This window comes from Anas acuta, chromosome Z (assembly GCF_963932015.1).
Source record: "Anas acuta chromosome Z, bAnaAcu1.1, whole genome shotgun sequence".
Taxonomy (NCBI): Eukaryota; Metazoa; Chordata; class Aves; order Anseriformes; family Anatidae; genus Anas; species Anas acuta.
This window is the reverse complement of record NC_089017.1, coordinates 73,783,329-73,793,095: the sequence shown is the minus strand read 5'-3', so window position 1 is coordinate 73,793,095 and position 9,767 is coordinate 73,783,329. Positions and strand designations below refer to the sequence as shown.

At 37.7% G+C, this 9,767-nt stretch overlaps 1 long non-coding RNA gene across 1 annotated transcript; it reads left to right on the top strand.

The window, feature by feature from the left end:
- On the top strand, nucleotides 1–9,417 carry LOC137848390 (uncharacterized). Its single transcript, XR_011091323.1, has 2 exons — nucleotides 1–2,948; nucleotides 4,723–9,417. It is a non-coding gene; the product is annotated as an uncharacterized lncRNA (long non-coding RNA).
- Nucleotides 9,418–9,767: the final 350 nt, after the last annotated feature.

Here is a 9,767-nt window from a genome sequence, read left to right as displayed (position 1 = left end):
GAAGGGAAACGGAAACTAATTTTGCAATCTGCTCACAGATTTGACAAGAGATTAGAAAATGGCTAAATTTATCAAATGAATTATTAATCATTAATTATTTGCTCTGTCTTGTCTTAAACTAGGTTTACTCAGGCTAATCAGCAAAGATATTCCAACAATTAAGCTCAGCAGAACATCCCAGCTGTGCACATGATGTGTGTGTGCCTGAACATATTGTTGTACATTGCAGGCATTTTTAGCAAGAAACAGATGCCCATACTTTTAAAAATTCTGTATGAAGGACAATGACACTTTTCCCAGTAAGTTTTGTTTCAAAGTATTAAAGGTTTATATTTTTAGAGCTTTTAAACCTGAATTTTTTATCCAATTCAATTTGACGTTTCTATTTTCATATCCCTGATAAATTAGCTTTCCTAGCTAAGTGTAAGACTTACCATTGTGAAGCTTAATGTACTGTGCTAAATATAACATTTTTAACTATCCATGTTTTTCTTTCTTGAAACATAACCCTAGAGCATTTAACGTACATCCCTTCATCAGCATAAGATGCTGATTTGTCAGAGGCAAGTCAAGCCTGTTGTAGCTGTTGACACACATGCCAGCAAGACTGAACTCATCTCTGTGGTATCTGAAACTCTGGTTTCAGAAAAATGGCAAGAATATCACTGAACACTGTACCACTAAATACTGAAATTACTTTTTCCCCATAAAAATGGACATTCTGGTTTTTAGTATTCATACAGCTAAAAACATAAATAATTGTTTAAGCAGTTAACAGGTGACTGCCTCAGGTTGTCTGTCATATCGGAGACTGATCTGTCCTGTAATCTACAAGTATTTTCTGAAAAATCAGAAGCAAAGACAAACTGAAATAAAAAGTCAGGATAGTGAAGTTACACAGTACAGCATTTACCCTTTGATTTTTTAAAAGAAAGATATGTCATGCATGCATGCTCCTACACAGCCCTGGATATTATCCTGAAATGACAAACCATTTGCTTATTCAAAGCTCTGTGCAGCTAACAATGCTACAGGGCTAGTAAATCCTACCAAGCACTCTTTGAGATTCGTGTTTATTTACTGGTGGAGGTAATGTACCATACTTGTGTATCCATGACAACACTGTAACATGCCAGAGCAGCACTAGGTCTTTTCTTGCAATTCCAATATGAGATTAAAAGTAAGAGGCTAAATCTTATTAAATAGCAGAAGCTTTTCAGAAGATAAAACATAAAGTTTATGGGAGCATATGATAGTTGTTCATGGTACTATATTTGTGCTATTTCAATGCTTTTGTTAGGTTCATCTGCTGATTGTAAATAGCACTGAATGGTGAGCATACAAGGAGAGATAAAACTTTGCAGTTCCTTCTGGAGTTCTTAATGCAGGAACGTGGCTCAACAGTGTCAAGCTTGAACTGCTAAGAATATCCATTTTAAGGAGTATTAAATTGGATCATACTGTAATTTCTGTCTTTTCTTGAAAGGTGTTTCTGGTTCTTAACTATTTTTCGTTCACATGAAAAATACTTTGATTAAGAATGTTACGTAATCCAGTGGATTAGTAATGTAATTGCCTATTTATATTTATAAATCCATGCATTCTCTCAGTGCATTTGTGTTTGCCATGGCATTGATATGTTATAATGATATAATTGAGATGCAAATCGTGTATATGTTGTGGAATTTAGACATAAAATCAGAATTCAATTCTTTATAAGCCATTGTTTTACTTAATGTTACTCACAATTATGTTATGATTGCTTTGACAAAGGTTCAACATTTAAAGGTTTAGAAAAGCACCTTGAAAAGTTAAAACAAATTAACTCTGTGCAAGCAAATCAATGCAATAGAGAAAGAATTCCTTTGCTAGCAGTAGTCCTCAGAACAATATTTATCTTCTCACTCTTCAATAAATAATATGGTAGGTCAAATTCTACCATAGGTTTTTGGGCATTCATAGATTTAAATGACAAAAGATTTTGATTTAATATATCAGATGTCCTCTGATTATATTTCATTTTCCAGATGTGTTAGTATTCAAGCTATTGTACAAAGTATGGGTTTAACATGTTACCTATCATCTGATCACAGGATAAAGAGAGTTTTCTGTTTTAATATTGTCTGTTACAGACAGTCAATTGATTCACTATGATCAGAGTTGAAGAAGTCCTGAAACGATCAGTAAGCCTTAGCTGGAACCAACCTATTAAACAATTCATTAAACAATGTGGATTAGGATACAGCAGCTCTGGAAATTACACAAAAAGGACCTCTTGGACAGTACACAGTATCTTCTTATTAGTTTTCAGAATAACAGCAAAACAAAATGCAGAAGAGAGACATGGGTTTTAGTTTGCTGCTGATTTAATGTTATCATCAGACTTCAGGATGAGAGTTTTAGACAAGAGTTTTTCGTGTGTGTGTCTACTTTCTGATGTGTGCACTCACAAAAAAAGCTGTGAGTTTGGGGTGGGATGTGGGGATATAATCATTCCTATTGCTATCTGAGCTAGCACTTACTCTGTGAACTCAGGGAGAGCCTTGTGCTAAAGGCACCCGTCTAAGTGCCTAAATTGCATTTTCAGCACTGAAAGGAGTGGAAGCTCGTCCCGATGCTATTCTAAGGTGTATTTAACTGTCTGGCATCCCCAGTGTTGCAAGAACAATATTTTTCATGATTCCAGTTTTGATATTGATGTCAAATTGCCATCTAAACAGCAGTGCAGAAATTCCTCTTTGAGCAATCTTTCTCCCTTTTCAGTTCATAGGCCGATGCTGTTCTGTCTCCTTTAATATATTCCTGTGATGTTGTTGTATAGACTTAACAGAGAAGACTCCTAAAGATAAAGCAAAATGAAGATCCAGCCAAAGTCTTCCCCATAGCAGAAAGAGATGGGAACGAGATCTACTCCCTTTGGGTAGTTTTGGTTGCACATGTATTAGGAGGTAAATATCTCACATGATAGTATCACTTTCACAGACAAGGATTCTCCCTTACCCAGTGATCCCATCTAACTTGCCCGTGGGTGCCTTTTTTGGGAACCACAGGGAGGGATGCTGTGCCTGTGGCTGCTCAGAGGCTGCTGAAGAATGGGAGAGCACACGAGACAAGAAGGCCACCAACCATGCTGGCAGCAACTTTCCCTCCAGTGGCTGTCACTGTTTTTTTATCGTTGTTACTTATGCACCCCAAGATCAGATCTCCTTTAGTGTTTCTGCCCAACAGTAGGAAATGTTAGTTTGCAAGCGATGTAGACTGAAACTCATGCAATAAGTCAATATAAAAAGAAGGCAGCAAATTAAGGGAAGGCTGAAACAAGCAACAAACTGAAAATTAAAATAGTTTGCCAAAAATACTTGTTAAAAATTAAAGGCATTGGCATCCTGGCTTGTATAAGAAGCAGCATGGCCAGCAGGGCTAGGGAGGTGATCGTCCCCCTGTACTCGGCTCTGGTGAGGCTGCACCTCGAATACTGTGTTCAGTTTTGGGCCCCTCGCTACAAGAAGGACATCGAGGTGCTTGAGCAAATCCAGAGAAGGGCGACGAAGCTGGTGAGAGGTCTGGAGAACAAGTCCTACAAGGAGCAGCTGAGGGAGCTGGGCTTGTTCATCCTGGAGAAGAGGAGGCTCAGGGGCGACCTTATTGCTCTCTACAGATACCTTAAAGGAGGCTGTAGTGAGGTGGGGGTTGGCCTGTTCTCCCATGTGACTGGTGACAGAATGAGGGGGATTGGGCTAAAGTTGCGCCAGGGGAGGTTTAGGTTGGATGCATAACCACGGTCCTCACAGCTTTTTGGTGATCAACATTGAATGGCCAGCAGCACTTCTACTGCAAATCTATATCTATCAATAAAACTAAACTAAAACTATCAATAAAACACTGCATTTTATAAAATATTATATTAAAAATACAATAAAAAGCAAAATAAATACCTTAAAGAATAAGCAACATGATGCCCTTTTCTGCAATCTATTTCCACTTATAGGCACATATAAATGTTGGGCAATTTTACGAACTAAAATCCAAATGCAGGAGTGGGGAAAAGTTTAGCTGTTCTACAAATAGAGTACTGTAAATTTTGCTTGTATTGTCTAAGAGTAAGGTAGGGCAGTGGGACTGACAAAGATAAAGATGTAGGTGATAAACTTGCATTTTTGATTAGTGATGTGAACCAAACCAAGAAAATAGTAACTATGGAAAGATCTTGCATGGCCTTATAGTTTTCTCCTCATCAAAATGTTTTTCCTGTTTATTTTTTTTCCTCTGCATGACAGCAACCAGAGTGTTTGAACAATAACACTTTCTTAATAACAGGATTTGCCATTCTTATCAACTATGTTAGAGCAACCTGTTGAAGTTTTACTCAAATGCATCCTATTGACAAAGTTTAGCCCATAGTTAACAAATGTGTACAGTATGTAATATTTTCTGTTTGAAAACATCCCATTAGGTAAACTGTTTTTGAAGATCTCAGATGATATTACGTGTTCAAAATGCAAGAAAGAAAAAATATTTTTATTTATTAGAGTCCAGATGTTCATTTATCTATTGTTCATATGCACACCTGTATACCGTTTACATAGCAAGAAAACACCAATGATTTTTAAATTTAGCTAATGTGTCACAGATATGCAGATGCAGATCTGGAACAAGTACAAAATCTCATGTTAGTAAGGAAATATATAAAACAGTGATTTACACTTTACGTTTTGTTTGTAGGATGACATTACTGACTCTGCTAGACAGAAACAGTGTTCCCATTACAAAAGTGGAAGTGGTCTGAAAAGATTTTGTTAAATGTGGCTCTGCTGCTGACATTGTTGACTGGAAACATAAGTCACAATACAGTACCACAAATTGAGCTGCCATCAGTTGCTCTGGGCACAAAACAGGCAGCTAGCAACAGGTATATTGTAAAAAAGATTTATAGGTTCTATTTGATTCAGATAAGCATCCAAAAGCATTTAGGGTGGTTGCTGGGATGGACTAATGGAAGGGATGCCAGTATGTTTCAGATGATGTTTTAGGGTACCTAAAAACAACCAGAGTTTGATGGAAGCAGCTGTTTCCACTATTGAAGTCTCTAATGTGCTTACCCAAAGCACATACCTTCCGTATAAAGGTACCAGAAATGCAGTGACATTGCATGAACTTTGCACAGCAGTAATCTGATCGCAACATTGTTAATTATTGCAGAGAATGTGCATAGGCAAAAGTGAAAAGCAAGGAACAGCAGTTGTCATGATTAACTAAACTTGCCTCAGAAAAGAAGTAAGTAATCACAGCTGCAAACAGCATTTCAGCTGATCCTTACACAGAAAGGATTAAGGAAGAGTATCTGCTTCAGAAATGGGTTAGGTTGCCAGTGGGTTTGTTTCTTTCTTCCTTTTAAAGGTCCAGTTGTGAATTTCATTGCATCCTCTAAACTCTGAAGTTCATGCAAATTGAAATCTTCTATTCTTATTTCTGGTGCTATTATACCTTTAATATTTTGTCAAATTCTCCTTGTATATATATAAAAGTAGACATTTTTATTTTATATTTAAATATAAACTGAGGCTGGATCTGTAGCCTCATCCTTAATAACATATTGATGTTTTGCCAGAGTTGAGGTGGATTTTAAATACTATAAAGGTGCGTTGTCTTTACTTCCTCAGAAAGGACTGCAAGACTCTTCCACTAAAACTTGTTGGAGGCATGTTTGAAGTTTCTTTTAATGGTCTTAATCCCAAAATATGCACAACCAAAATGAGTTTTGCAGTACAATATGAATAATACCATACAAAATTTGATAAAACAGATTATAGAAGTACTATTCTTATTAAAAATATATATCTAAAAACCAGATTTCAGCCTGTCAAGATGTTTCAGAAGAATTTGTATATCTGTATTTAAGTTCAGTTCACTGTGAGTAAAATGTTATTTTTTAATTTTCAAATGCTTAAATGTAAGTGATGTGCAATTTGACTTTACAATAATATTTTTTTCTAATGCATTTTTTTTTGCCAAAATTTGAACTGTATTCAAATGGATAGAATACACAGAATTTCAGTAAGAAAACAATTTTTTTTTTTTTTCAGTTGGTAGTTTTATTATAATAAAGATTTGTGCTTATCAAAAAAAAAAAAAAAAAAAAAATGGGATGATGGGATATCATCAACACACAGACATGATCCTTCCTGTTCTTATGGCTGTGACTCAGCCAAAATTCATTGGACTGGTTCTTGATCTACCTCCCTCTGACACTGGGGTTCATGGCTACGTGACATGCAGATGCTATTTCCATTAGTCTGAATACAAATATTAGACTAAGCAAATGTATGAAAATTCATCTCTCAGGCTTGCAGCCTACAGAGCACTGAGGTCCCTGGGTTGTCCTCACAGGAGTGGAGAAGGAAATTCACATCCCCTGTCTTTTGAAGCATCAGATTCAAGTTGTTTCATTGTAGTATGCTACATGCTTCAATACTCTACACACTCCCTGGTTGTTTTTTTTTTCTACTTGCATAGAAGCAGTCTGTATACATGGTCTGTTCAAGCAGCTTCCATGATATCTCTACCTAATGCTATTGTTTACTCTATACATGCCCACAGAAGTAAATTACAGATATGTTTTTTATACAATGCTCTTAAATATAATTCTCTCTCTTCATTTTCTACAGGAAAAATGGAGCGTAGAGCTGACTTTCAACACTTGATGCACGTTTGGCAGGAGGCCAAGGCGAATCAGAATAAGCATCCAGAAGGATATGCCAAACACAAGAAAATCATAGCAACTTAATATGATTTAATACTAATAAAGCAGTTAAGGTTAATGGAAACAATCCTTGATCTTTTCTTCTTCTAATAAGTTTAAAAAGATTTTATAATGTGTCACATTTAGGGTTGATCCCTCCAGCTGGAGCTATCCATCACAGACTACGTGGAAACACTAGTTTTTGCCCATATCACAGCACCAAGCCTCTTGAGCAAGACTTGTGGCAGAGGATGCAGGGTAATGGTGATCCACACTTTTTGCTGCTGAACCAATTTAAGCACGGGCTGAGACACTGCCCTGGCCTGGGCATCAGGTGGTTAGGACATGCAAGGAGGGGCTGCAGGAAGGAATTAAGCTCAGTGAGGTCCAAGTGATGGTTTCCTGAAGATTTGGTAGAAACGGGAAAATGTGAGAAAGCCCAAGAGGCTGCAGATCTGAAGGAGTCCCTGGGCTGTTTTACACTAACCTTTATGTTGAGAACAAGCATGGAAAGTACCTACAGGATTTGATGACAGGCACCCAGTTGTACACTGTTCTTCTGCTTATGCATTTTAATAGATTTATTTCCTAACACATTTCTCAATTAGTTTCCTCTGAAGTAATGATGTCAGTGCTGCTATAATGTCAGCACTGTAAAGAACATTTGACTATAATTTGCTTTACCTTCAAATGGAGAATAAAATTTAAAGAATTATTTATATTGAGTTAACAAAATGATCCCAGAAAGATACTTAAGCTTTCATTTAGCTCATCTGCTGTTTAAAATCAGGTGGCAGACATTATGTTCACACATCTGCTGCTTAATCTTATCATCATCATCATCACCATCATCTCACATGAACATAATTACTCTTTCTGTAATGTGTAAATTTGAATACAATGTGTAATAGCGTTTTAACAACGGGTGGAAAATAATTGCCTTTTTCTCCTTAGAGTGGGCTAAATGGTGTTAGCAAATAAGTATGAACTGCATAAAGATGGAAAGTGTTACTTTACAGGATGCAGTTGTTATAAAGTTAAAAAAAAATGCAGACAATTGTTGTCAGTTCTCCACAGAACTAAACTTAAAATTAGTTAGGACTTTAGGTTTTTGTGACCTGTAATGAGCTAGAAGTTTAGGCTAGACTCGCTCTCATTTGCAGCTACCATTATTTAATCAATTTCCTGTTTCAGATGAAAATCACACAAAGCTTGTGACCACTGTTTTTTATACAGACTGGCATCCTGTGACAAGTGGGGTCCCCCAGGGGCTGGTGGTGGGCCCCATGCTGCTCAACACCTTCATGGATGACCTAGATGACAGCATAGGAAGCACATTCAGCAAGTTTGCTGCTGGCACTGCACTGGCTGATGAGGCAGACACGTCAGGAGTGAGAACATGGAGACGTGGACAGGCTGGAAGAGTGGGTGAGCAAGAACTGTGAACTTGCACCAAAGAAAAGTGTGAGGTTCTGCACCTGGGACAGGTCCCAAGAGCCCAGCCCTGCTGAAGGGGACTTGGCAGTCCTGGTAGACACCAAGCTGAACAAGAGCTAGCAGTGCTCTGCTGGAGCAATGAAGGCAAATCAGATCCAGGGCTGCATCCTTGGGGGCATCAAGCAGAGACAGAGGTGTGATCGTCCCACCCCACTCTGTGCTGGTCAGGCCACACCTGGAGCACTGTGAACAGTTCTGGTCCATGGGGTTCCAAACAGGCATGGACGGTTTGGAGAGAGCCCAAAGGAGAGCCATAGAGATGATCAAAGGGCTGGAGAAGCTGTCCTACAGCTGAAGACCAGCGGGGTTAGATCTTTTCACTGTGGAGAAAAGAAATTTCAGACAGTCCTCAGGATAACAGGATTCTGGAACTTAAACAGTGGCTACAAAGAGGACAGAGGCTGAAGCCACATGGAGGAGACAAGGGGTAAAGGGTACAAGCTGTAACATGAGCGGTTTCATATTGATAAAATAAATTTTTTCAGTTTAGAAAGAAATCATTGGAACAACCTCCCGGGAGACACAGATTCCCCATCACTAGAGGCTTTTAAGATGTGACTGAGCAGGGTGCTATATAATCCAATTTAAGCTCCCTTTTCCATGAAATGTTGGTCCAAATGATCTTTTGAGGTGCCTTCCAACCTGGAATGCTCTATTAAGGCAAGGCAAGGAGACATTGCAAAGTGTTGCAAATACTCCTGTGGCACTAAGAACAATGTATTTTGCAGCAGGATAATCTATAAAGAAAAAAAAAAAAGTGCAAGACCAATTAACAGATCATGAATCTGCTGAAGTAATTATCCAGTTTCAGGGCTGTATATTTGGTTTTCTTTCCCTGCTGAAGAAATATGTTTAAGATGGGATCCAGGTGTCCAAAATGGGATAAAACTGCATGACAGCTGCATGAGGTGGGAAGGAAAAGCATTTTCCAGAAAAAGCCTTTTGGTAGGGAAGTGAGCTCTTTGCTTCTAGGTCTTAATGGAAAAGTAGATTTGGGGACTATCAGTGTGGTGTGAAGTGAGCCCATGCTGAAAATTGCACGATGGTCTGCCACCGCCATGAAAGAGGCCATTAGTTCTACAAAAGGACTAGGTCACTTCATGGGGATGCTTCCCATTGCTGAAATATGTTTGAATTAAATTAATTTCTGAATAATAATTAAAAGAAAAAGAAAAAAAAAAGATTTTAATGGATGACACTAGGGTCAAAGTTCAATGTTCTGAGTTCTGTTCTTTGTGATTTAAAACACAAAGAAACGTGGATGAAAATGCAGTTCAATTTCATCCTCTTTTCTGTGTCTTTTTGTAAGTATCTGTATAAATGACTACCTCTGAAAATATTCATATGGTTATAACCACCATCAGAAACTGTTTTTCACATCTTACAAATGATTTGTGTTTGTCTGAATGCTTTTCTCATTATATGAAGTGCAAAGTTAGAAGAAAGATGACACCTCATTTGTGGATCATTGTGTTTGACCTCTGTGGAAAGAAGCAGTTTATTTTATGGTATTTATTTTGTAATAAAGTGA